The 24,517-nt window shown below is 43.1% G+C and overlaps 6 non-coding genes across 6 annotated transcripts; 3 read left to right on the forward strand and 3 right to left on the reverse strand.

The window, feature by feature from the left end:
• The first annotated feature begins 7,910 nt into the window (after positions 1-7,910).
• On the forward strand, positions 7,911-8,021 carry TRNAL-CAA (transfer RNA leucine (anticodon CAA)). Its single transcript has 2 exons — positions 7,911-7,948; positions 7,976-8,021. It is a non-coding gene; the product is annotated as a tRNA-Leu (tRNA).
• Positions 8,022-8,440: 419 nt separating this feature from the next.
• TRNAQ-CUG (transfer RNA glutamine (anticodon CUG)) lies at positions 8,441-8,512 on the reverse strand. Its single transcript has one exon. It is a non-coding gene; the product is annotated as a tRNA-Gln (tRNA).
• A 4,518-nt stretch (positions 8,513-13,030) lies between these two features.
• On the reverse strand, positions 13,031-13,112 carry TRNAL-AAG (transfer RNA leucine (anticodon AAG)). The gene has a single exon. It is a non-coding gene; the product is annotated as a tRNA-Leu (tRNA).
• An 808-nt stretch (positions 13,113-13,920) lies between these two features.
• TRNAM-CAU (transfer RNA methionine (anticodon CAU)) lies at positions 13,921-13,993 on the forward strand. The gene has a single exon. It is a non-coding gene; the product is annotated as a tRNA-Met (tRNA).
• Positions 13,994-16,165: 2,172 nt separating this feature from the next.
• TRNAK-UUU (transfer RNA lysine (anticodon UUU)) lies at positions 16,166-16,238 on the forward strand. The gene has a single exon. It is a non-coding gene; the product is annotated as a tRNA-Lys (tRNA).
• A 2,943-nt stretch (positions 16,239-19,181) lies between these two features.
• On the reverse strand, positions 19,182-19,254 carry TRNAM-CAU (transfer RNA methionine (anticodon CAU)). The gene has a single exon. It is a non-coding gene; the product is annotated as a tRNA-Met (tRNA).
• Positions 19,255-24,517: the final 5,263 nt, after the last annotated feature.

Raw genomic sequence — 24,517 nt, forward strand, 5'->3', positions numbered from 1 at the left:
CACAGGCTGTTTTCATTATCCAACAAACTTAGAAAAATTTTGCGTTGTTCGCCTATCCCTACTTTGGTGTTTCCTGTTTTCCTTTGCTATTTTCTCGATATTGTCCTTCATCCTCTAAATTTAATTGAATTTGGACAGCCTTGCCTGTCTGTTTGTTTTAATTTCCATTATTATAGTTTTGAACTAAGTGATTTCAACAATGTCAGTTTACAAATCTTTTTTAAATGAGTTAGTAACTGGTTGAATGTTACCTATTCCACCAGTTTCCTTGTTTATACGCTTTTTCTGTAGCCTATTTACACAATGTTTTCAAAGAAACTGAGATCAGATACTTCAGTAACTCTGTGAGGACAGAGACTTCTCTCCAGACCTCCTGGATTGCTGTTATGCCTTGTATATAATTATATGAAAGGATTTCAATATTTATTGGATTATTAGGCTAAAAATTAATGGTTCCAGGGTCACATTCTATGCATACTTCTTATCTTTATCACAGTTGTTCAGTTGCTAAGTCATGTCTGACTCTTCAACCCCTTGGACTAAAGCACACCTGTTTTCCTTTTCCTTCAGTATCTCCTAGAGTTTGCTCAAATTCATGTCCATTGAGTCGGTGATGCCATTCAACCATCTCATCCTCTGTTGCCCCCTTCTCCTGCCCTCAATCTTGCCCAGCATCAGGTCTCTTCCAGTGAGTCAGCTCTTCACATCAAGTGGTTGAAATATTGGAGCTTCAGCTTCAGCATCAGCCTTTCCAATGAATATTCAGGATTGATTTCCTTTAGGATTCACTGGTTTGATCTCCTTGCTGTCCAAGGAACTCTCAAGAGTCTTCCCCAGCACCACAATTCAAAAGCATCAGTTCTTTTTCCTGTAGTTCAGTCACTCAGTTGTGTCCTACTCTTTTCGACCCCATGGACTGCAGCATGCCAGGCCTCCCTGTTCATCACCAACTCCTTGAGTTTACTCAAACTCATGTCCATTGAGTTGGGTAAGAGCGTTAATAAGTAAACTATTGGGAGGGTATTGGCAAACTGTAAGAGAATCTGATTTGGAGTGTTTAGGAGTGAATACGTGAAAGAAAATTTGGACAGACAATACTGATAAATTTGGTTAGATAAAGTCATGAAAACAAAACAATGGTGATAAAATTGCTTGTGGAGGACAGACTCTGTGTCTGGGAGGAGGTTCCATTGATGTTTTGCGAACACAATTTACAAATGACAAATTGATGGTGCGGGTCATAGTAAGGTAATAGCAACTAGGAGGACCCATCTAGAGACTAATGCAATAGTGACACAAGAGGACATTAGTAGAATAAGAGCTGATAAGGAACAGAGGAATGGGCAGGTAGGCTAGAAAAGAATCAAGATAGTCAGTGCCATTCTCCTCAGGTATTTCTAAGGAAAATGAAGGTGAAACAGGCAAGGAGGAGAGAGGCATCTTAAGACAGAGCAATAAAGAGGTGTATAGTAGTGAAGTATGCAGGAAACAGAGAGGAGAGTAAGACATTTGATAAAGGAGAGGGATTTGGGGGTAGAGGATGAATTGGAAGATTGGGATTGACATATATACACCATTGATTCTTTGTGAAAAATAGATAATTAGTGAGAACCTACTGTATAGCATGGGGAACTCTGCTCAATACTCTGTGGTGACCTAAATGGGAAGGAAATCAAAAAAAGAGGATATATGTACATGTACAGCTGATTCACTTTGCTATACAGTAGAAACTAACACAACATTGTAAAGCAATTATACTCCAATAAAAACTTAGAAAAAAAGAAAGAGGGATTTGCTTGCACTTTGGAAAGCGATAGAAGTTCTCCTTTTCAACAAGTGTGGCTTTGTGGTTTTCTGACCATCTCCCAGCAACCCTACCAAAAGAGAACCCATAGGGCAAACTCTCAGAATGGACTACTATGGATCTAAAGGAGGACTGAGAATAAGAGGAGGGGGGGGAAATTCAGGAAATTTTTTAAGAATAATTGATTTGTACCAATTCTTCCTCTTATTCTTCCAGGTTGATGGGGAAGGAGAGACAACTTTTTCATTTAATAAGTACCTATTAAGAAGTTATTATATATTGCACTCTGTTCATTAAAGCACAAAATCTTTCTAGATCCTGCAAGGTGATACTAGTATCATGATCTTCATTTTATGGCTGGGGAAATTGTTAACTAAATTGTCTAAGATCACAGAGTCAGTGAATGACAGAGCCAGGACTGGAATCTGGGTAGACCAGCCCCAGAGAGTAAGTTCTAACCATTACAATATGTGTCCTCTCTAGCTGTCCCAGGTATCTGCTAGACAATAAAAAAAAAAAATCCAATATCAGTATTGCTGTCATTTACAAAAAAAAAATAGGTTCAGTTCAAGTTCATCAGTATGTCCGACTTTTCCAATGAGTCAACCTCTTCACCAATGAGCTCACCCAGACTCACGCCCAAGTGATGCCATCCAGCCATCTCATCCTCTGTCGTCCCCTTCTCCTCTGCCCCCAATCCCTCCCAGCATCAGAGTCTTTTCCAATGAGTCAACTCTTCCATGAGGTGCCCAAAGGACTGGAGTTTCAGCTTCAGCATCATTCCTTCAAAGAAATCCCAGGGCTGACTCAGAATGGACTGGTTGGATCTCCTTGCAGTCCAAGGGACTCTCAAGAGTCTTCTCCAACACCACAGTTCAAAAGCATCAATTCTTCAGCGCTCAGCCTTCTTCACAGTCCAACTCTCACATCCATACATGACCACTGGAAAAACCACAGCCTTGACTAGACGGACCTTTGTTGGCAAAGTGATGTCTCTGCTTTTGAATATGCTGTCTAGGTTGGTCATAACTTTCCTTCCAAGGAGTAAGCATCTTTTAATTTCACGGCTGCAGTCACCATCTGCAGTGATTTTGGAGCCCCCAAAAATAAAGTCAGCCACTGTTTCCACTGTTTCCCCATCTATTTCCCATGAAGTGGTGGGACAGGATGCCATGATCTTCGTTTTCTGAATGTTGAGTTTTAAGCCAACTTTTTCACTCTCCTCTTTCACTTTCATCAAGAGGCTTTTGAGTTCCTCTTCACTTTCTGCCATAAGGGTGGTGTCATCTGCATATTTGAGGTTATTGATATTTCTCCCAGCAATCTTGATTCCAGCTTGTGCTTCTTCCAGTCCAGCGTTTTTCATGATGTACTCTGCATATAAGCTAAATAAGCAGGGTGACAATATATAGCCTTGACGTACTCCTTTTCCTATTTGGAACCAGTTTGTTGTTCCATGTCCAGTTCTAACTGTTGCTTCCTGACCTGCATACAGGTTTCTCAAGAGGCAGGTCAGGTGGCCTGGTATTCCTATCTCTTTCAGAATTTTCCACAGTTTATTGTGATCCACACAGTCAAAGGCTTTGGCATAGTCAATAAAACAGAAATAGATGTTTTTCTGGAACTCTCTTGCTTTTTCCATGATCCAGCAGATATAGGTTAGGAGAATTCAAAGCATATTCAGGTAATGCTGATACTGAAAAATGTGATTCCTTTAGTCATTTTATTTTATTTTTTTTGCCATGCCCTGATGTGCAGCTTGTGGGATCTTGGTTCCCAGACCTGGCATTGAAAACATCAAGTCCTAACCACTGGACCACCAGGGAATTCTCTAAATATGATTTCTTTTTGAATTGGCAATTAGCTTCCCCAAATTTAACTGTCTTCCATTTCCTGAGGATAAAATCTTTGGAGACATTGGGGAAGAAAGCTAATCTGACCCATTTTTTCAAACAGCAAGACTTGGGGGATTTCACTGAATGACTGGTAAATACCCTCTGCTTTCTGCCCTTATTAAGCTCACAGGCCACTGGGGCTAGGTAGGGGCAGGGATGGCTAGCTACCTCCAAGAGTGTCACCATCAGTTTCTTTCCTCTCCAAATGCATAGTGACACTGTATCATTGAGAGGTGCAGTTCTATTCTTCTCTTGAATCTGGACTTGCCTAGAATGCTCTGACCCACAGAGTATAGCAGAATGACTCTACATGATGCTGCGCTTGGCCTACAGAGGACTGATATCTTCTGTCTTGGACTCTTAAGAGTCTTCAGCTACCATGGAAGATGTTTGTATTAGTGTGCTCTGGCTTCTGTAACAAAACATCAGCCTGTGTGGTTCAAACAACAGAAATTAATTTTTTCAGTATATTTTCTGGAGAGTGTAAGTCCAAGGTCAAGGTGTGAGCAAGGGTGATTTCTCCTAAGGTACCTCTCCTTGGCTTGCAAGCAGTCACCTTCTGGTTCTCACACAGCCTTTCCTCTGGTGCTCACTTTTCTAATGGTGTGTTTTGTTGTTTTTTGATCGAGTTAAGTGGCTTTATTAGAGAAAGCCAGGATTACAAAGGACTTGAGAGTTGGCCTTGGGGCCTTTCTTCTTGCCAAAGGTGGGCACAATATTGACAAAGCTCTGGTTATACTGCATATACTTCTTGGCCCAGCCCATCTTCTTTTTCTCCTGTTTGGCCACTTTGGGATTCTGACCCAGCATCAGCAGGGACCACGGACTTCACCTGTAAGCATGTGGCCAGCTACTTGTTGGGTACTCAGAACCTCCACCCCACACTGGCCCAGGGTAGCCTCATCCTCTGGGGGCATCCCTGCCACGGGCACAACTTGAGTGATGTCCTTGAGGGAGGCTACACGAACTTAGATGGGTGACCGTCTCCTGGCCTGCCAATGCAGAAGATGTGAATTCTTGCCTGGAAGATCCCATGGACAGAGGAAGCTGGCAGGCTGGTCCATGTGGTCACAAAGAGTCAGATATGACTTAGAGACTAAACAACCACAACTCCTGGCCTGTCACGTCCAGTGTGTGTAGCTATTGACCAAGGACAAAGAACAGCAAGTCGGTGACTAAACTGTGGCTACTAAACCGTGGCTACGCAGTAACCACAGTTTAGTAGCCACGGTTTAGTCACCGACTTGCAGTTCTTTGTCCTTGAAAAGGAGAGAAGCGAAAAGCAAAGGAGAAAAGGAAAGATATAAGCATCTGAATGCAGAGTTCCAAAGAATAGCAAGGAGATAAGAAAGCCTTCTTCAGCGATCAATGCAAAGAAATAGAGGAAAACAACAGAATGGGAAAGACTAGGGATCTCTTCAAGAAAATCAGAGATACCAAAGGAACATTTCATGCAAAGATGAGCTCAATAAAGGACAGAAATGGTATGGACCTAACAGAAGCAGAAGATATTAAGAAGAGATGGAAAGAATACACAGAAGAACTGTACAAAAAAGATCTTCACGACCCAGATAATCACGATGGTGTGATCACTGACCTAGAGCCAGACATCCTGGAATGTGAAGTCAAGTGGGCCTTAGAAAGCATCACTATGAACAAAGCTAATGGAGGTGATGGAATTCCAGTTGAGCTATTCCAAATCCTGAAAGATGATGCTGTGAAAGTGCTGCACTCAATATGCCAGCAAATTTGGAAAACTCAGCAGTGGCCACAGGACTGGAAAAGGTCCATTTTCATTCCAATCCCAAAGAAAGGCAGTGCCAAAGAATGCTCAAACTACCGCACAATTGCACTCATCTCACACTCTAGTAAAGTAATGCTCAAAATTCTCCAAACCAGGCTTCAGCAATATGTGAACCGTGAACTTCCTGACGTTCAAGCTGGTTTTAGAAAAGGCAGAGAAACCAGAGATCAAATTGCCAACATCCGCTGGATCATGGAAAAAGCAAGGGAGTTCCAGAAAAACATCTATTTCTGCTTTATTGACTATGCCAAAGCCTTTGACTGTGTGGATCACAATAAACTGTGGAAAATTCTGAAAGAGATGGGAATACCAGACCATCTGATCTGCCTCTTGAGAAATCTGTATGCAGGTCAGGAAGCAACAGTTAGAACTGGACATGGAACAACAGACTGGTTCCAAATAGGAAAAGGAGTACGTCAAGGCTGTATATTGTCATCCTGTTTATTTAACTTATATGCAGAGTACATCATGAGAAACGGTGGACTGGAAGAAGCACAAGCTGGAATCAAGATTGCTGGGAGAAATATCAATAACCTCAGATATGCAGATGACACCACCCTATGGCAGAAAGTGAAGAGGAACTCAAAAGCCTCTTGATGAAAGTGAAAGAGGAGGGTGAAAAAGTTGACTTAAAGCTCAACATTCATTGAGGCAGAGATGCACTTAAATTGGAAGGAAGACATTATTGCTCAACTTGAGATGTTCTAAAGAGAGCAGATGATGTGCATTCAATACCCCAGAGGTGAAAGTTATTGGGGAAAACTGCTCATCACCTTTCATTCTTTGCTCCTGTTGGCAGGAGAGACACATCCGACAGGTGAGGTCAGGAGACAGAGCTGAGCAGGGCCAGGCTCAGTTGCTTTAGGGAGACATGGCCTTCAGACCAGATGTTCTGTTCGGCTAAAGGAAAGGAGCTCCCTGTTGTGTGGGCTGAGCCAGGGTCAACTGGAGGAAGCATTCTGAACTTAGCAGGAGTATCTCTAAGCCTCTTAAGCCCACATTTAAATCCATGTTTCCCCACCAACTTAATCAGTAATAAAGCCAACTTTCTCTTTACTCTCAAAAAAAAAAAAAAAAAAAAAGCTCAACATTCAGAAAACGAAGATCATGGCATCCTGTCCCACCACTTCATGGGAAATAGTTGGGGAAACAGTGGAAACAGTGTCAGACTTTATTTTTCTGGGCTCCAAAATCACTACAGATGGTGACTGCAGCCGTGAAATTAAAAGACGCTTACTCCTTGGAAGGAAAGTTATGACCAACCTAGACAGCATATTCAAAAGCAGAGACATTACTTTGCCAACAAAGGTCCGTCTAGTCAAGGCTGTGGTTTTTCCAGTGGTCATGTATGGATGTGAGAGTTGGACTGTGAAGAAGGCTGAGCGCTGAAGAATTGATGCTTTTGAACTGTGGTGTTGGAGAAGACTCTTGAGAGTCCCTTGGACTGCAAGGAGATCCAACCAGTCCATTCTGAAGGAGATCAGCCCTGGGATTTCTTTGGAAGGAATGATGCTGAAGCTGAAACTCCAGTCCTTTGGGCACCTCATGTGAAGAGTTGACTCATTGGAAAAGACTCTGATGCTGGGAGGGATTGGGGGCAGGAGGAGAAGGGGACGACAGAGGATGAGATGGCTGGATGGCATCACTGACTCGATGGACGTGAGTCTGAGTGAACTCCGGGAGTTGGTGATGGACAGGGAGGTCTGGCGTGCTGTGATTCATGGGGTCGCAAAGAGTCGGACACGACTCAGCCACTGATCTGATCTGATCTGACTGCTGCTACCATGAAGATGGAGCCGAGAAAGAGCTTTATGAACCAAAGTTTTTAGGTTTGATGGATTCCACTTTATCAACTTTCTTTTTGGTTGCTACTTCCTGTTTTTGGTTACTGCTTTCTGAAACTCACATCCACATCCAGTCTTCATGCTCAAGGTCTGTAAAACCCACTCACCTGTCCCCTTTCTGGTCTATACTAACTCACCAGTTTTCTCCCCAGGTCTACACGGGCTCCGTCACTACTTCGTCGTTGAATTCCCGCTAGTTCGGTTGGTTTGCCAGGAACCTTCTCGCGAATAGAGCTCGCACTCTGCGTCCTTTCTGGGAACGAGTAAAGGGAGTTCGCTCCTGTCCAGTCGGGGATCGGTCCCAGGTCAGTAGGATCTTTGAGTTTAAACATCCTGGGGTTACAGGGAAGCACAGAGGGAAGGAGAGGGAACAAACGTCAAACCATACCCGGGATTCAGAGGTTCAAAGTTGCTGACTCTACTGAGAAAGAAGGTTTAGTTAATTAGCAAGGATTCCCATTTTTCCGGAGAAACCTTAAACTACCAAAGAATTCAATAGCTCGTGAGGAATGCAGGTCCAGCGAATCTGAAGGTTTTATTTGTTTATAGAGGATAGCCAACCTGTCAGGATGGCCGAGTGGTCTAAGGCGCCAGACTCAAGCTCAAACAAGCTTCCTCTGATAGAGGTTTCTGGTCCCCGAATGGGGGCGTGGGTTCGAATCCCACTTCTGACAGACTTTTTTTTTCTCTCCTGATCACACTTTCTCAGCCATTGCATTCGTTCTTCTTTCTACTTTCCCCGCCTTTCAGCCCTAACGACTGACCCCTAATGAGGTCCGACCCCTTTCTTTTCCGTTGCTACTTATCATGGATCCCGTTTTTCTCTGTGCTCCGATTTGTCATGAAAGGCGCTTTTCACCGAACGCTTATTAACCTAGGGGCGTCCTGGCAGCAAAAGGAGCCTGATGGAAACGGAAAGACATGTACACAGACTCGGTGATTACAGACTGTCCTGAGCTCGCGGGCTATTGGGATCGTAGTCTCATGCCCTTTCTCACTGGCCGAACCTATCAAAAATTAAAAGTACAGAAACTGAAAGTAGCTTGGTTCACTCTGTTAAGGGATGGGAATGTGAAAAGGAAAGAAGCAGGGAAGGTTCCACCGAGATTTGAACTCGGATCGCTGGATTCAGAGTCCAGAGTGCTAACCATTACACCATGGAACCGCTCTTGTTCTTGACTTGATACACTGTCCATCTGATATCTCTTTGTGCCCCCCCCCCCCTTTTTTTTCCTTTTCCCATTGAGGTATAGTTGATTTATAATGTTCGTTTCAGGTACACAGCATAGTGATCCACAATTTTTATAGGCTGCATTTCATTTAAAATTATTCTATCCCTGTGCTTTTTATTATTTATTTTTACCAACAGAGATGTATAAAAAACAATTTAAAATGAAACTTGCCACTTTAACCTAAAGCTCTGCTCTTCTTCCTAATTGATTTTTTCTTCTTTTATAATTTATGGGGGCTTTTTTTTTTTTTTTTTAAGAGGGATGGAAAATCTGGCACTTTTAAGGCGAAGGGCGATAGAGAGGCCAAACACAAGGGTGGGAGGTTGTGGGAGGTTGTTGGGAGGGGAAACCTTCCCTGGTTGTTTTCCCTGAGACTTCTTCCCATATTTCTTTCCCTTGATGTCTGGGTAAGGGCAGGATCCTGATCTGAGAAAACGGTTACCTCTGGCGGTTTTGATTTTGTCTTTATTTCCGACACATGCAAAAGCAAAGTGGATTTCCATCTTGCCCTTCAAAAGGGAAAAAAGAAAAATTAACATATATGTATTTTTTCTACAGCTTCGCTTTTCATTCTAGCATACCTGCAGATGCCTCCAGAGCAACCTCAGAGTTTCTTGGTGCTTCCTGCTTAGGTGTAATTATGGGTTTGCCATTTTAAAATCTGTCCTTTCGCTCTGAGATGCCTTAAGTACAGGACAGGTTCTCACCTTTGACACCTGATGGTTCTGGTACATAGTATTAATAGAAACTTAATCTATGGCTTGTTGCATGCTGCTGCTGCTGCTGCTAAATCGCTTCAGTCGTGTCCGACTCTGTGTGACCCCATAGACGGCAGCCCACCAGGCTCCTCTGTCCCTGGGATTCTCCAGGCAAGAATACTGGAGTGGGTTGCTGTTTCCTTCTCCAATGCATGCATGCATGCTAAGTCGCTTCAGTCGTGTCCGACTCTATGTGAACCTATGGACAGCAGCCCACCAGGCTCCTCCGTCCACAGGATTCTCTAAGGCAAGAATACTGGGTTGCCATTTCTTTCTCCGCTTGCTGCATGAACACATAGATTAAAGGATGAATCAATGAATGCTTGCATGAATTAAAGAAGGACTGAATAAATAGCCCAGAGTCGGACTTTTTTGGAGAGGTGTCTTTTTCCTTCTCTCCATAGGCTAAATCTGACAAGTCTAAAGGACATAATTGTGGCTTTTTGCCAAGTAGAGGGTTCCTTTCCAGGTTCTAGCTCCCAGGTACGACATTCCAGTAGCCATGAAATGAAATGAAATGAAATGAAATGAAGTCGCTCAGTCGTGTCCGACTCTTTTCGATCCCATGGACTGTAGCCATAGGGCCCCACAAACGTGTCCTGGAATGTGGATGGCCAAGAGAGGACGTCATAGTGCTGGGCATGGTCATTTATTTCTCTAAATTTTCATTTTATTGACATAGCATGATTATTTATCTAGTAATTGTTAAGAACAACATATAATAAAGAGATCATACATGTAGCATCACTGGAAAAAATACTCAGTATAAATTACTACTTTAGTCAGTCTAAATATTAATTACTGACCCTACATTCTTCATGGACCTCTGGTAGTCTCCTAAGAATGAATTGCTTATGAATTCCTGAATCATTTTTCTGCCATTCATCCTTTTGCTGGATTTACAACCGAGCAAGTTGCCTGTCACAAAACACGTGCTCAGTAAATGTGGATTGAAGTGAATATATCTTTGGGGAGGTAGAGAGGGCAACAATGAAATTCAAAGACTTTGCCCAGGTCACTATACAGTTCTCCTAAATTCTTCACTCCATGCGCATCAACTCTCTATTCTATTGTATCTGTTGGTTTTAAAATTAAACCAGAACCTCAAAAGCCTACTCTTCAGCAATATCCTTTAAATTGTCCTCTGAGGCTAGACAAGGCAAAAAGGGGCATAAATCAATGTTTTTTCAACCTTAGCACATTTTTTTATCTCAGGGAAGGATAGTGGTTATGGAGCTGGAAGATAGGGCATCTGGCCATGCTGCTGCTGCTAAGTCACTTTAGTCATGTCCAGACTCTGTGCAACCCCATAGACGGCAGCACTCCAGGCTTCCCCGTCTCTGGGATTCTCCAGGCAAGAACACTGGAGTGGGTTGCCATTTCCTTCTCCAATGCATGAAAGTGGAAAGTGAAAGTGAAGTCGCTCAGTTGTGTCCAACTCTTCGCGCCCCCATAGACTGCAGCCTACCAGGCTCCTCCATCCATGGGATTTTCCAGGCAAAAGTACTGGAGTGGGGTGCCACCACCTTCTCCGATCTGGCCATGGGTTGGTTTATTTATTCATGAGTTTGGAGTTCAGAAGATTGCTCTTTTCCCTTGGAATCATCCATGGTTGGTTCACAAGGTGAATGTGAACCTCATATCGCAAGGTGAATGTCAACAAAAACCACTGAGGGGAATGTCTAGGGGAAGAAATGACTGGGTCCAACAATCCAGAAGCAATCTGTTCCCTCATAATCTGAGCAAGAACGGTTTACACTTACCTAGTAGCAGAGCTGAATCCAAAAAGAGCAAGTCAGTGTGGCTAAATCAGTGGTCAAGAACCAAGTTCAGCTGGAGTGTCCTGTAGAAATTGGGCTTTAGAACCCATGACCCTACCTCAAACTGAAGATCTCAAGGTCTTCCTGGTGCCTCAGCTCTATATACCTTACTTCACAAATGAGGAAGATATTCTTTCATGTATTTATTTATTCATTACTACTTACCAGAAATATGTTTAGTTTTCATGATGTGGAGAAGTGAGAGAAATATGGTTCTATACCTGACAAAGCTTATGATGCATAGAGAAAAGCAGACAATTACACAAAATTTTCCAATTCCAACAGTTATGGTAAATACTAAAATAAGTGATGGCTAGAGTGATAACAGAGCATGACCAATGCAAAACAACAGGAATACGCCATTAGTGTCAGGTAGCAATGAGGAAAACCTGCCAGAGGAAGGGATGGCTGAGCTGAGGCCTGCTACAAGCTCCCCAGCTTGTTCCATTTCTTCTTTGCTGTATTTATCAGATTGGGCTTAAAAATTTTTTAAGTTACAAGACTTGTGAATTCACCTATTGGACTTATAAAATAAATATCCACTCAATCTAACAACTCAAACAAGTGTCTAAAGTACAATTTATAATCTCCCTGTCCTCTAACACTGTTACCACTGGAAACAATTTGAAGTATGTCCTTCTATACATTGTCTTGAGGTAATGTTCTTTGTTTTAGTAACTATATATTACAATGTCATTCATAGTTTCCTTGTTGGATTCTTTACCAGTGGAAATTGTGCCCTCTTGTGGCCATTATCAGAGAAGGCAATGGCACCCTACTCCAGTACTCTAGCCTGGAAAATCCCATGGATGGAGGAGCCTGGTAGGCTGCAGTCCATGGGGTCTCGAAGAGTCGGACACGACTGAGTGACTTCACTTTCACTTTCCACTTTGATGCATTGGAGAAGGAAATGGCAACCCACTCCAGTGTTCTTGCCTGGAGACTCCCAGGGACGGGGAAGCCTGGTGGGCTGCCGTCTATGGGGTCGCACAGAGTCGGACACGACTGAAGCGACGTAGCAGCAGCAGCAGCAGTGGCCATTATGCCTCTATTGCTTGTCTTCTCTCCTAGGCACCAGGGCAGGGACTTCCTTCCTTGTTCCCATCCAGGTGCTCAGTGCCTAATTGTGATTCTGGAGAGAGATCAAGGGAGGCTTCCAGGAGACAGCAACTACAGAGCTGAAGGGCAAGAAACTTTGAGGGCAGGGGGAATTGCTTGGAGCAGAGACCGAGGGCGCCCAACAGAAGACGCAGAGACACCTGCTGAGTGGGGAAAGCGCCTCGATTTAGTGTGAGGTGAAGGGCAGCGGAGTGTAAGAAGAACCCCCACATCTCAGATCAGCATAAATAGGATTTAAAATGTGAAATGAGAAGGCTGCAGTGATGCTGAGAACTGCGGCCGGGCAGGATCTGTCTCCAGTTGCAAATGGATTCAGGGAGACTGACCGCCGTTCATCAGTCCACCATATATGGAATAATGCATCCATAATAAGTACTACTGCATTTACGGGGCCTAAGTAAGTACTTAGGAGGTGGTACGCAGTAGGATCTGATTTTTTTTTTTTTACATGAAAGAATGAATTAAAGAAAGTCTGTTATGTGTTCTATACTGCTGGGTGATGAAAATACGAGGGAGTAAATACCATGCACAGTAGATGCTCAGTAACTTTTTGTTCATTGGAATAATCAGTTGAAGGTTTATCATGAGGTGGACACTGTTTCTGGGGCAGTGCCTATAGCTGTCATCTCTCTCTGGTCTCTAGGAAAACAGATGTTGTAGGAGGAGAGGAACCTACCTGAAGTTGGAGCCTGTGAGAATTGTTGTGTGAGTTGGACTTGGAACACCTAGACAAGCTTGAGGTGCAAAATGACCCTGGCAGCGGTGGGATTCGAACCCACGCCCCCGAAGAGACTGGAGCCTTAATCCAGCGCCTTAGACCGCTCGGCCACGCTACCTCCTACGAACCCTGCTTTTACGTCCATATCATCTGACCCAAATTGCTACCCATTTCAGGTCCTTTTCCTCTCTCTCGCCCCGCCACACCCCCGCCACTCTGCACTGTCCCCGGGGCCCTTCCTCCAGCGTTCCCCTCCCCACTCCCACCACAGCCCGAGAACCCCCTGACCCCTGACACTTTACTTTCTCATGGCTCCCAGGTTCATCTTGAATGGTGACGCCGCAGGTGGCGCGGGAAGAGGCACCTGCCCCATCTGTCACCAATACAGGAAAAAAGAGTCACGCAGACTGAGAGTTCCAGTGAATGCTGTGGGCTCCAGATCCACGTGGACTCCGGAGTAAGCCCCCGGACTACAGGAGTGAGCAAGTCCGGGAGTTTGGTTTGAGCCTGGAGAAAGGTTGACAAAAAAAAACGAGGAAAGAATCTCGAGGGTCCCATCTTTCCCGCCCTCCATCATCTCAAGAGACCAAACTCCTCCACGGAACCTCATGAGGGAGGCAGAGACTGCAGTCCTTGCTATTGAAGTCCTGTTTGCTTTTCAGAAGGTAGCGCATCTCCACAGGTCCTGGTTATAGCAAACAGAACTTCTGCAAAGTCCAGATTCAGTTGCCCTCACCGCCCCTAAGTCTTCGCAGGACAGTTTTCAGGGGAAACGAGCTGGGCTGCGTGGCTCTGCCTTCCAAATTTTGGATATTTTAGACGCGAATTAAACCATAGTTCCATCTTCTTTTGAGGCATTGTGATTCCGAGAATCTTTTTCTTGCAATAAAGTTGGTAGACCCTTTGTTGAAAGGGGCGGTACAGTTGCCTCCTTAGCGCAGTAGGCAGCGCGTCAGTCTCATAATCTGAAGGTCCTGAGTTCGAACCTCAGAGGGGGCAGCCTACAGTTTTACTTTTCTGTTTTGTTTTCTTCTCCTTCCGTAGGTCTTAAAAAAATAAACACAAAACCGAAGAAATTCGCTTTGATGAAACCGAACGGGTAATTGTTCTTTTACAGAACCGTGTAAGATTCAGACACAAAATAGTAATTTTCAGTAGGATTACTCCAAAATTCTTGTTCCAGTTGTAGACCTTGACTGATAACATAGGGGCTGAAGGATGCCACACTGTATACAACAGAAGATGCTCCTGATCTCATGGAATTTATTTCCTATGTTTGAGTGGGACATGACAGACAAGACAAATCTGGATTTTTAACAGCAACCTCAGGAGATCCGATCTGAATGCAATCAGCTGAACAAGTTTTTGGAATCCTTCAGCACATATGCAGTTATCTCATGTTGACAATTGTGGAGAAGGTCACTTCCTTCCAGTATTCTGATCACTCAGAGCTTGCCTGCTGCTGCTGGTGGCAGAACCCTCAGGTATCCACAAGGCAGATCAAAAGCAGAGCAAACACTCTATGCTTTCCAGAGAATTCGCAAAAGATTCAAAGTGCCCTTTCCTATTCTCTTTTATTTCTGCCTCTCCCAGTAAAGTGCTTATTAGGGCAATGAGTTACAGAGAGAAATGATTTTGACACTTCTTCCTCTCTAGGTCCCAAGGAAGAGTCTGCGCCCAAGTGTTCCCAGTACTGCCATTCCCCAGCACTGCCACACAGTCAGTCAGTAGGCCAAGTCTATCATCTCTTGTCCCATGCTGCCACATTCTTTATGTGAAACCAGTATGCTCTATTTGAAATTATCTCTGACCATGTTGTTCCTCCCTGCTTAAAATCCCCAATGACTTTATATTGCTGCAAGAACAAAGTCTGGATGATGCATTCTTAGCCATAGCCTCTGAGCCTGTCAGTCTCTGGTTTGTCTCTGTCTTTCTGTTCAACTTGCCCCCACTTTTACAATACTGTCCCAAGAAGAGATCTGCTCATAAGTACAATAGGCCTTCATTAAGTTCTCAAAGTGTTCTGCTCTTTGCACTTCCTGGAATGTGGGAGCCACATTTTTGTCCAGTTTATTACTATAAACTTTACAGTACAAAGCCTTTGACTCTCAGTTTAAACATTGTCTTCTTGGAAAATTCTTCTCTGACCCCTGGAAGAGGTCACCTCCCCTTATAATCCACTGTCTTGGAGATCTGGAGACGGGGGGTACTTTATTGTGCAGATTTTTAATTTTCTACCTCTATCCTAACTTAAGTCTAGTAATGTTTTTCTTTTTATCTTATTACAGTGAAGTTGTGTAGACCACCTCAAATCTATTTTGAATAGTGGCATGAATAAATACATAATTGGAAATGTATCTCCTATCATCATGTTAAACGCAATCTTTGAGGAAGAAATTTCTGTTGTAGGATTTGAGGGAGGAAAGTGGATGAGAGATTAAGTAATTTGTCTAAGGTAGCATGACCAAATGATTAAATATGATATTCTAATTCATGTAGTTTACAATAAAAATAATAACGATGATAGCACTTACCTTTCACCGAACAATTAGCAAATCCCAGACACTATTCCAAGAGTTTACTTGTATTACTTCATTCAATTTGGAAATTCAGGTCATGAGATTATATGTTTGTTTCTCTACACATCTCAGTAACCTGTACTTTTTCTTAAGCACATTTATCACAGTAACCAAACACTTATTATGTAATTCGTCATTTAAAAGGCTGACTCCCTTCTAAAGAGTAAAAACTCCACTAGGGCAGAGGTGGTGGCCTTCCACTCTATAAGCCGAGGGCAAAGCTGAGCTGCTTGCTCAAAATAAGTTCTTAAAGCCTACTTATTAAAGGCTTTTTTTGTGCTAGGCATTCTTAAGGGCTTAGGGGGAGACTTGGAGCTCAAATTTTGAAGATGAAGGACAAGATGGACCAGGTGACATCTCTAGTTACATACAATATTTAGAAGAAGTTGGTTACTATCACTCAGTTATGAGAATTATTTTTTTCTCATGACCTGGGGGCAGAAGTAGTTGTGAGCTCTATTTAAGGCTGCAAAAATAGATTTAGGAATAAAGATAAAGGAATATGAACAAAATTAAACTTTGTACTTTAAAGTCCGTGTACTTTACTTTTTTTCACGTTAGGATATTTAGGAAACAAGCCATCACTAAGGGAGCCCGGATAGCTCAGTCGGTAGAGCATCAGACTTTTAATCTGAGGGTCCAGGGTTCAAGTCCCTGTTCGGGCGCTTTCCTAGGCTTTTGATATCCAGTTCTGACTCCGCCTCCGCGAGTATTTCCGCGGAGGAAAAGTGTTAAGTGACTCTCAAGCAAACGCTGAGCTGAATATATGGGATTTCTACATCAGAACGGTCGCAGCTAACGTTTAAGAATGAATCTTAGGGTACACGGCCTTGTACCAGAACAAAAGAATTTCCTAAAAGTGAGTTGGTTGATAATGGATGGCTGAGAAGGCATTTCTGGACTGCAAAGCTTCGTAAGGGTAAAAAGAATATCTACCTGATAATGTGGCCCTATTTAGAAAAACATCATGATAGGATCGGAATTCTATTGTTTTGAGGGGCTTGGCTTGACTATTTCGGTGGTGAGTACAGTGGACCATCCTTGCCTGATATCATAGTCATTAATATTTTATACTTCCATTACTCTGATTACAGGTGCATAGAGCAATCTTCCAATATTGGTTGCTTTCCACTATAGAGTTTATTTTACATGAGAAAGAATATGCTGATCAAACATCAATATGGCTATAATATGTTCATATTCTGGCTTGGAATTTCTCTAATATTTGGCTATTGTGATCAGTCCTGCAAGTCTGAAGAAATCTGAATGAATTAAAAAATAGCTTCTAATTCTATAAAGGAGAGGAACAGATTCAGAATAGTGGTGGCTCCAGTAAGAATCAAGATTCTCTAAGGAACTGCCTAACAGCCAGACAATCCAATCCTTTGGCCTCTCTGCAATCCGTAACTGCATTGCTTAAACTGTAGCAGATGCAGGCTCCTGGAATCAGAGACTGAGGCTCAAGAGGACGTGGTTAAAATGTTCCCCAATATACACCTCTTCCATTCTGCACCAGAATGAACTGTTAAGAGAACTACCCTGAAATATAGACTGTCTGAGGTCTGGATAGTTAGCAGGAGAAGCCTAAGTATTGTGCTCTCTTTTTCCAGCACAGACTAAGCCAGAGAAGTATTACTGTAGGACGAATTTCAGTAGGTAGGGCTCCTTGCGGGGATTATTGCAAAAATCCAAATTTGATGTGTTGATTGCCTTGAGTCGCAAAGAGTCGGACACGACTGAGCGACTGAACTGAACTGAACTGAATATAGTGATAGGGAATGTTGGAAATGCTCTAGGGGTCTCAGGAATAAGACACAAAATCGAAAACGGCTCGGCAAGGCAGTTTACTTCTGCAGAAGGGAGTCCTATAGACTAAGGTCTGGAGGCAAACACAGAATCCACTCGGTTTTTATCCCAAAGACGCAGTTTCCCGCCTTTTGCTCCTCATAGGTTGAGGACCAGAGTTAAAATCTTTCCTGGAGGTCACCTAAGTTTTTATTGGACGATTGGTCTCCATGAGGGCCACGAGTAGCACTTGTTAAGTTCCTGATTGGAGGGTTTATATTAACTACTTTCCCCATTCTTTTAGTTCTTTGCGCATGTCCAGGATAAACCCGGCAAAATTAGCCCGCCAAAATGTTCTTATGAGGAAGGAGAATCAAGAAATGCAAAGAACAGAGGATTGGCAATGAGCCTTCATTTTAGGAATCTTATTCACAAGCTGGCTATATACCTTTCTGTTCAACTATTCTAAGAATGAATCACTTCTTTATTTTTTATAACTTCTCCTTTGATAGAAAAAAACCTTTCTTACAGGGAATATGGCAAACACACACACAAAACAAAAACAGCAGCATTTAATATGCTATTTAATTCACTGGCTTATTTGACAAGTCTTTATTGCAGAAGGGAAAGGCTACCCACTCCAGTGTTCTGGCCTAGAGAATTCCATGGACTATACAGTCCATGGGGTTGCAAAGAGTTGAACACGACTGAGGGACTTTCACTTTTATTGTTTGTCAGATACTGTGCTAGGCATTGGAAATACAAGAGTGGATGAAACACACTTTCTTATAAGGACACCAGCCACTGAATTTAAGGTACTCCCCCCACCCCCAATCCAGTGTGACCTCATGTTAGTTTAACTAATTACATATGCATACATCTGTGCTAAGTTGCTTCAGTCGTGTCCAACTCTGTGCGACCCTATGGATTGTAGCCCACCAGGCTTCTCTATGTTCTCTCCAGGCAAGATTACTGGAGTGGGTTGCTCTGCTCTCCTCCAGGGAATCTTCCCGATCCAGGGATCCAACCCTCATTTCTTAGGTCTATGGTGTTGACAGGGGGGTTCTCTACCACTAGCGTCACCTGGCAAGCCCGATTACATCAGGCAAGCCCAAAACAACTGCAAAGACTCTAATTCCAATAAGGTCCTTTTCTGAGGTTTTGGGTGGGGATGTTTTTGTGGACCACTATACCATGGGCTTCCCTGGTGGCTCAGTGGTAATGAATCCACCTGCCATTGTAGGAGAGGCAGGTTGGATGCCTGGGTCAGGGAGATCTCCTGGATAAGGAAATGGTAACCCAGTCCAGTATTCTTGCCTGGGAAATTCCGTGGACAGAGCCTGACAGGGTACAGGCCATGAGGTCACAAAAGAGTCAGACATGATTTATCTACTAAAGAACAACAATTTACTGTAGTACAGGTGGGAAACCAGTTAGAACCAGATTAGATAGGGAGGCCAGGGCAAGGAGACGGCATGTATATTTGAAGAGGAAACAAAAAGCTTACTGAGAAAACTGAATATCAGATTTTAATATATCTGTACATTATTTTTTTCAATAAATTAGAGTGCACCAATAGGATACTGCTCCAAGAAGAAATAGTAATCAGAGGAATTTGGATAAGAGGTTGTCCATTGGAAAGAAATGAAGAAAACAAGTCACTACACATAAAGAGGCACATGTCTGCATATTTTTGTACTTACCAATTGGGAGGAAGATAAAGTTTAATCTTAACCTCTTCGAGGGCACTTTCAACTCAATGGCCAGTAAGCAGACTTTGACGAGAGGCTATAACTTTTTGACGCCTGAGGGCAAAAGCTAACTGCCCCCTCTGAGGTTCGAACTCAGGACCTTCAGATTATGAGACTGACGCGCTGCCTACTGCGCTAAGGAGGCAGATGGCGACACCTCCTCATTAAATATCTTTAACACTGGATTTTACTTTGCTTAAATTTTGGTCTTGCTGTATATTTCCCTCGCTTTAAAATTTGGAAATGCAAAGCTGTTCTGCACAAGTGGAACAGCTTCTACAACCTGCGTCAGATGAGGATTGTCGCTATTGATCTCGCTCGTTCTGAATTGATGACCTCCACTTCTCACAACCGAAGAAAAATTTCCTTAACGTCTTGCCCAGAAACCTGCACTAAAACTACACCGGCGTCCATCTCTGTGGTCTCTAGAGAAGAGGAAAACTGCCCACTTCCTTTCTCATGATCCCTCTTTCCTTCAATACTCGATTCTTCTGCATCAGTATTTTGAACACTTTTAAGTGTTTACTGTCTTAAACATTTCCTTTGACTCGGCGCCTTGGTCTCAAGCCGTCGCTCTATATCGTTTGCTCCTTCGCAGGCAAATTTCCCAGAAAGCGGTTCGTCCTCATTTTTAAACACCTCCCCCAGTCCCATCAGTTTTTCAACGGACTACAATCTTCCTCGACCACCGCTCCGTCCAGAGGAAGTCCAAATGGGTTTCCCGGACTATGTGGCACTTGATGGTTCAAAGAGTAAGGTGTCCTTGCTGCAAACTCGTGGGAATCTGCTGGTATAAGAGTTGTAGTTACAGAAACAAGAATAGGTGAAAAGCCTGGTTTACCTGCTGTCTTGGAGAAGGAAATGGCAACCCACTCGAGTATTCTTACCTGGGGACAGAGAAGTCTGACGGGCTACAGTCCATGGGGTCGCACAGAGATGGACACCACCGACGACTAACACTTTCACTTGGTTTGCAGGAAAAGTCTCGGGAAAGCCCCACCTCCAGGAAACCTCTTTTCTAGTTGAGAAAAGTCAGTGTTTTCGGGCCATTCAGAGAATGGCCATTTCGTAGCCCATTCAGAGATGGGCTACGGACGGTTGGGGAAAGTACAAAAAATCCTATTACAACTTTATAGCCCCGGGGTTCCTCACCCCGGAAGGCTGAAAGGAACATTGACTTACGTAGATGGATGCGGCACATCTTTTTCAGCTTCTGTAGTTGCAGTCGCTGTTTCCCCCTGGCCGCTGATAAGGGCAATGGTAATTTCTGGTTCGCAACAATGGGCGGTCTATTGTTGCCTCCCTCTGAGTGCTGCACCTTAAATGTGCGAAATAAGTTATCCGTAGTCGTGGGCGTCAACAGTTTGGCCGTGTCTGTAGATTAACTGTTGTGCTTTTTGTTCAAATAGTGTTAGCTTTATGTTTAACATTGCGGATATTATGACCATATTTTCTAAGAGTCTAGATAATGAAAGTGGGAACAAACGAACTCCCGTGGGAATTCCAGCATGACCCAGATCACTGAAAAAGTCTAAATGACGGATTGAAGAACACATACAACTGGATTAGGGAGGTAAATTACAGAAGCAACTGCACAGTATGTAGAAAAGGATTTGGATTTGGGCATGGTGAAAAAGGAGGTGTGAAAGTACATGGGGAGACCGAATCTCCCAAAACTGGGTTTAGACGGGAGAGAACTTTCCAATCAGATTTTCTTAGTCTCCAAATGACACCAGTGCTCATTCAAAAATAGAGTTGGGTATAGCACTTGAAAAGTCCTGATTCAGAGGTTGCAATTGGGAGGCAAACAAAAAGGTAAATTTCGATACCATGTATTGGTCTCTTGCAACGTGGAGTTGATTCTGTCTGATGAGCTTGCTGTCTACAATATAACAACTTCAAGTGATGTGTCAAAATACGGCAACCAAAAAATGTTTCCCTAGCTCCTACGACTTTCGCTTGAAACATAGTGTCGAAAATCGTATTCTTGATTTGTATGTAGATTTAACAAAACCGCTACATACTTAAATGATGGTTGATATCTTGCTTAACTACAAACTAGGCCTTGTTCATCTGCTGCTGCTGCTGCTGCTAAGTCGCTTCAGTCGTGTCCGACTCTGTGCGACCCCATAGACGGCAGCCCACCAGGCTCCCCCGTCCCTGGTATTCTCCAGGCAAGAACGCTGGAGTGGGTTGCCATTTCCTTCTCCTATCTGCACAATTTGCAGAGGTGCAAATGTGAATTTTGGCAAATTCTATTTAGCCTTACCAAAGAATATGAAAAGGTCTTATCTGCTAAATGTCCTGCACTCCATGTGCATATAGCATTGCTTTAAAAGATTGTGGCTTGTTTACTCATGATGTTGAGGTTTTCATAGTTTATTGAAGTTTATAGTCAGTTTTATTTTCTTCAAAATGTGCAGAAGCACTTACTGAGACTTTTAACCCCATACAAATGTAATGAGATAAACTTTTTGGGCCTCCAACGTGGCTGTCATTGTTGCTGGCCATAGAAAATACGTTGAGGTTTGGCCTGCTGTAAAATCTTTATTGTCAAAGAATGGGATAAGAAGAATGTACTTCTCTAATTTGGAAATGCTTTAAGGATGGGAATAAGAAAAAGTACTATAGTAAATCAGAAATGTATATGCTCTTTCTCCAGTATTGTTTAATGTTATGTTGATCGTGACAAAAACTCATACACTGAAAAAATGATTCATTTTCTGGGAAATATGACTACTTAAGAATGAAAATAATAATAATACCAGAAAGGGGCAGCCAAATAGCAAGAAAAACAGAATTTTCTTATTTGCTAAAAGTACAATATAACTTATTTGGAATCTAAGTTTTATTTCACACATTTTAATTACTGCTATGATTATTTATCAAGATTAAGAGAACTGGAGAGGTAGCAGGTTTGGGGATGGGTAGGAAATCAAGAGACCTTTGAACATACCAAGTTTGTGATACCTTTTGAACATTCAGTGGAAATGTCAGTCATGTAAATGGATCTGTTTAATGGAGAGGCGGGGTTGAAAATTAAAGTTTGGGAATCATCAGGGTGTAGGTGGCGTTTAAAGTCAGGTGATCAGGTGAGCTCATGAAGGGAGAAGATAAATGCCGGGAATACATGAGGGGTCAGGTAGGGACTTTAGAGAACTCCATAATTTAGAGACTGGGAAGAGGAGGAAATAGAGAAGGAACTTTGAGGTAAAGTTCAAGTGTGTGGCATTGAAGATAAGGCTCCCACTGTGTCCTCACTATCTACTAATATGTAACAAAGAATTCCAAAACACAGTGGTTTGTGGTATGCAGAATAGCGGCCATTCTAAAAACATTCTCTAATCCCTGGAACCTGTGAATGTTACCTTCCATGGTAAGAGGTACTTTTCAGATGTGATTAAGGACCATAAGACAGGAAGATGATCCTAATCACGAGTCCTTAGAAGTGGGGTGGGGGAAAAGAAGACTAGGTAAAGAGATATGATTTTGAGGACTCTGACACATCATTCATGGCTTTGAAGAGCCAAGGAAGGTAGCAGCCTTTAGAAGATGGGAGTGTCCATTAGCTTACAGCCAGCAGACAACAGAGACTTCTTTTGTAGTCCTACCACTGCAAAAAACAACTCTGTGAAGCAGGAAACAGATTCTCCCCTTAAGCCTCCAGAAGGGAATGCAGGCTGCCAATACCCTGCCCTCACTTCTTCTTCTTTTTTAATTGTTTTATTTTATTATTGGACACACAGCATGTGGGATCTTAGTTCCCCATCCAGGTGTTGAATCCAGTCTCCCTTCATTGGGAGCTTAGAGTCTTAACCACTGGACCACCAGTGAAGTCCCCAAATGTATCACTTCTGACCTACAAAATTCTAAGATAATAAATTTGTGTTGTTTCAAGCCACTACATTTGCTGTGATAGCAGTAGAAAACCACTTTATTATCTCTCTTGATTCTGTTGGTTGACTGGGCTCATCTGGGCAACTCTGCTCCAGGAGATGTCAGCAGGAATTTCGATCCTCTGAAGACTTGATTGGACTGACTTGTTCAAGATGGACAGCTCATGTGACAGGTGTTGGCATTTGGTGTTTGTGATCTGCTAGGAGTTTCGTTGAGACTGTTGCCCAGAGTGCCTGACTGTGGCCTTTCCATGTGCCTGGGTTCTGAAAGGGAGCTTCTCAGGTTGAGCATTTCAAGAAACCTCATCAGAAGCTGCTGGGGTTCTTATGACTCAGATGGGCCTGGAATGGGCAAAACGTCATTTCAATGAAATTCTACTAGGTCAGCCAAGATTAATTGTGAAAATGTGCTACACAAAGGTGTGATTACTGAGAGACCTGCAACATTGGGGTCTGTTTTGGGAGACTAACTACCACACAAGCTAATTCTTTTTTCATCTGCAACATCATCTTAATCTTATTCTCTGGCCTGTACATTGTTGATGCTCTGCTCAGGTCTACTTGAACTTGGAACTAGGGATTTTGACACCTTTTCAGCTTTGTACCTGTCTGACTCTTTGCGAGCCCATGGACTATACAGTCCATGGAATTTTCCAGGCCAGAACACTGACCTGTATAGTCCATGAGGTCGCAAAGAGTCGGACACAACTGAGCAACTTTCATCATTTCATCATCAGCTTTGTACCTGTTGATGCTTCATGGAAAGAATCTTTCCATGCCCTATGGATCTGACATAATTCCAAAATGTGTGATTTTCCACCACATCACCAAGCAGTTCTTTATACCAGCTGGGTATCCTACAATTCAACTCAGTTCTAACACTATCTACCCAGAGATAATGTCAGATTTTACCAATTAGGGGCTGGGTTCCACAAGACTGCCCTCCACTTCAGATGCCAATCACGAGTCCACGTTGTCAGCTGTGCATATGATCAACTGATTATAGATGAGATTTTTAAAAAACTCCTCTCTCTGAGTTTGATTAATTTGCTAGATAAAAGAACTCAGAGAAACATTTTATATATGAGTTTCAGTTTGGTTTAGTTGCTCAGTCATGTCCGACTCTTTGCGACCCCATGGACTGCAGAACCCCAGGCCTGCCTGTCCGTTACCAACTCCCAGGCACCCCACTCCAGTATTCTTGCCTGGAGAATCCCATGGACAGAGGAGCCTGGTAGGCTACAGTCCACGGGGTTGCAAAGAGTCGGACATGACTGAGCGACTTCACTTTCACTTTTCATGTCCATCAAGTCGGTGATGCCATCCAGCCATCTCATCTTCTGTCGTCTCCTTCTCTTCCCACCTTCAATCTTCCCAGCATCAGGGTCTTTTCAAATGAGTCAGTTCTTCACATCAGGTGGCCAAAGTATTGGAGTTTCAGCTTCAGCATCAGTCCTTCCAATGAATATTCAGGACTGATTTCCTTTATAGTTGGATCGCTTTGCAGTCCAA

This window comes from Bos mutus, chromosome 23, assembly GCF_027580195.1.
Source record: "Bos mutus isolate GX-2022 chromosome 23, NWIPB_WYAK_1.1, whole genome shotgun sequence".
Lineage (NCBI taxonomy): Eukaryota > Metazoa > Chordata > Mammalia > Artiodactyla > Bovidae > Bos > Bos mutus.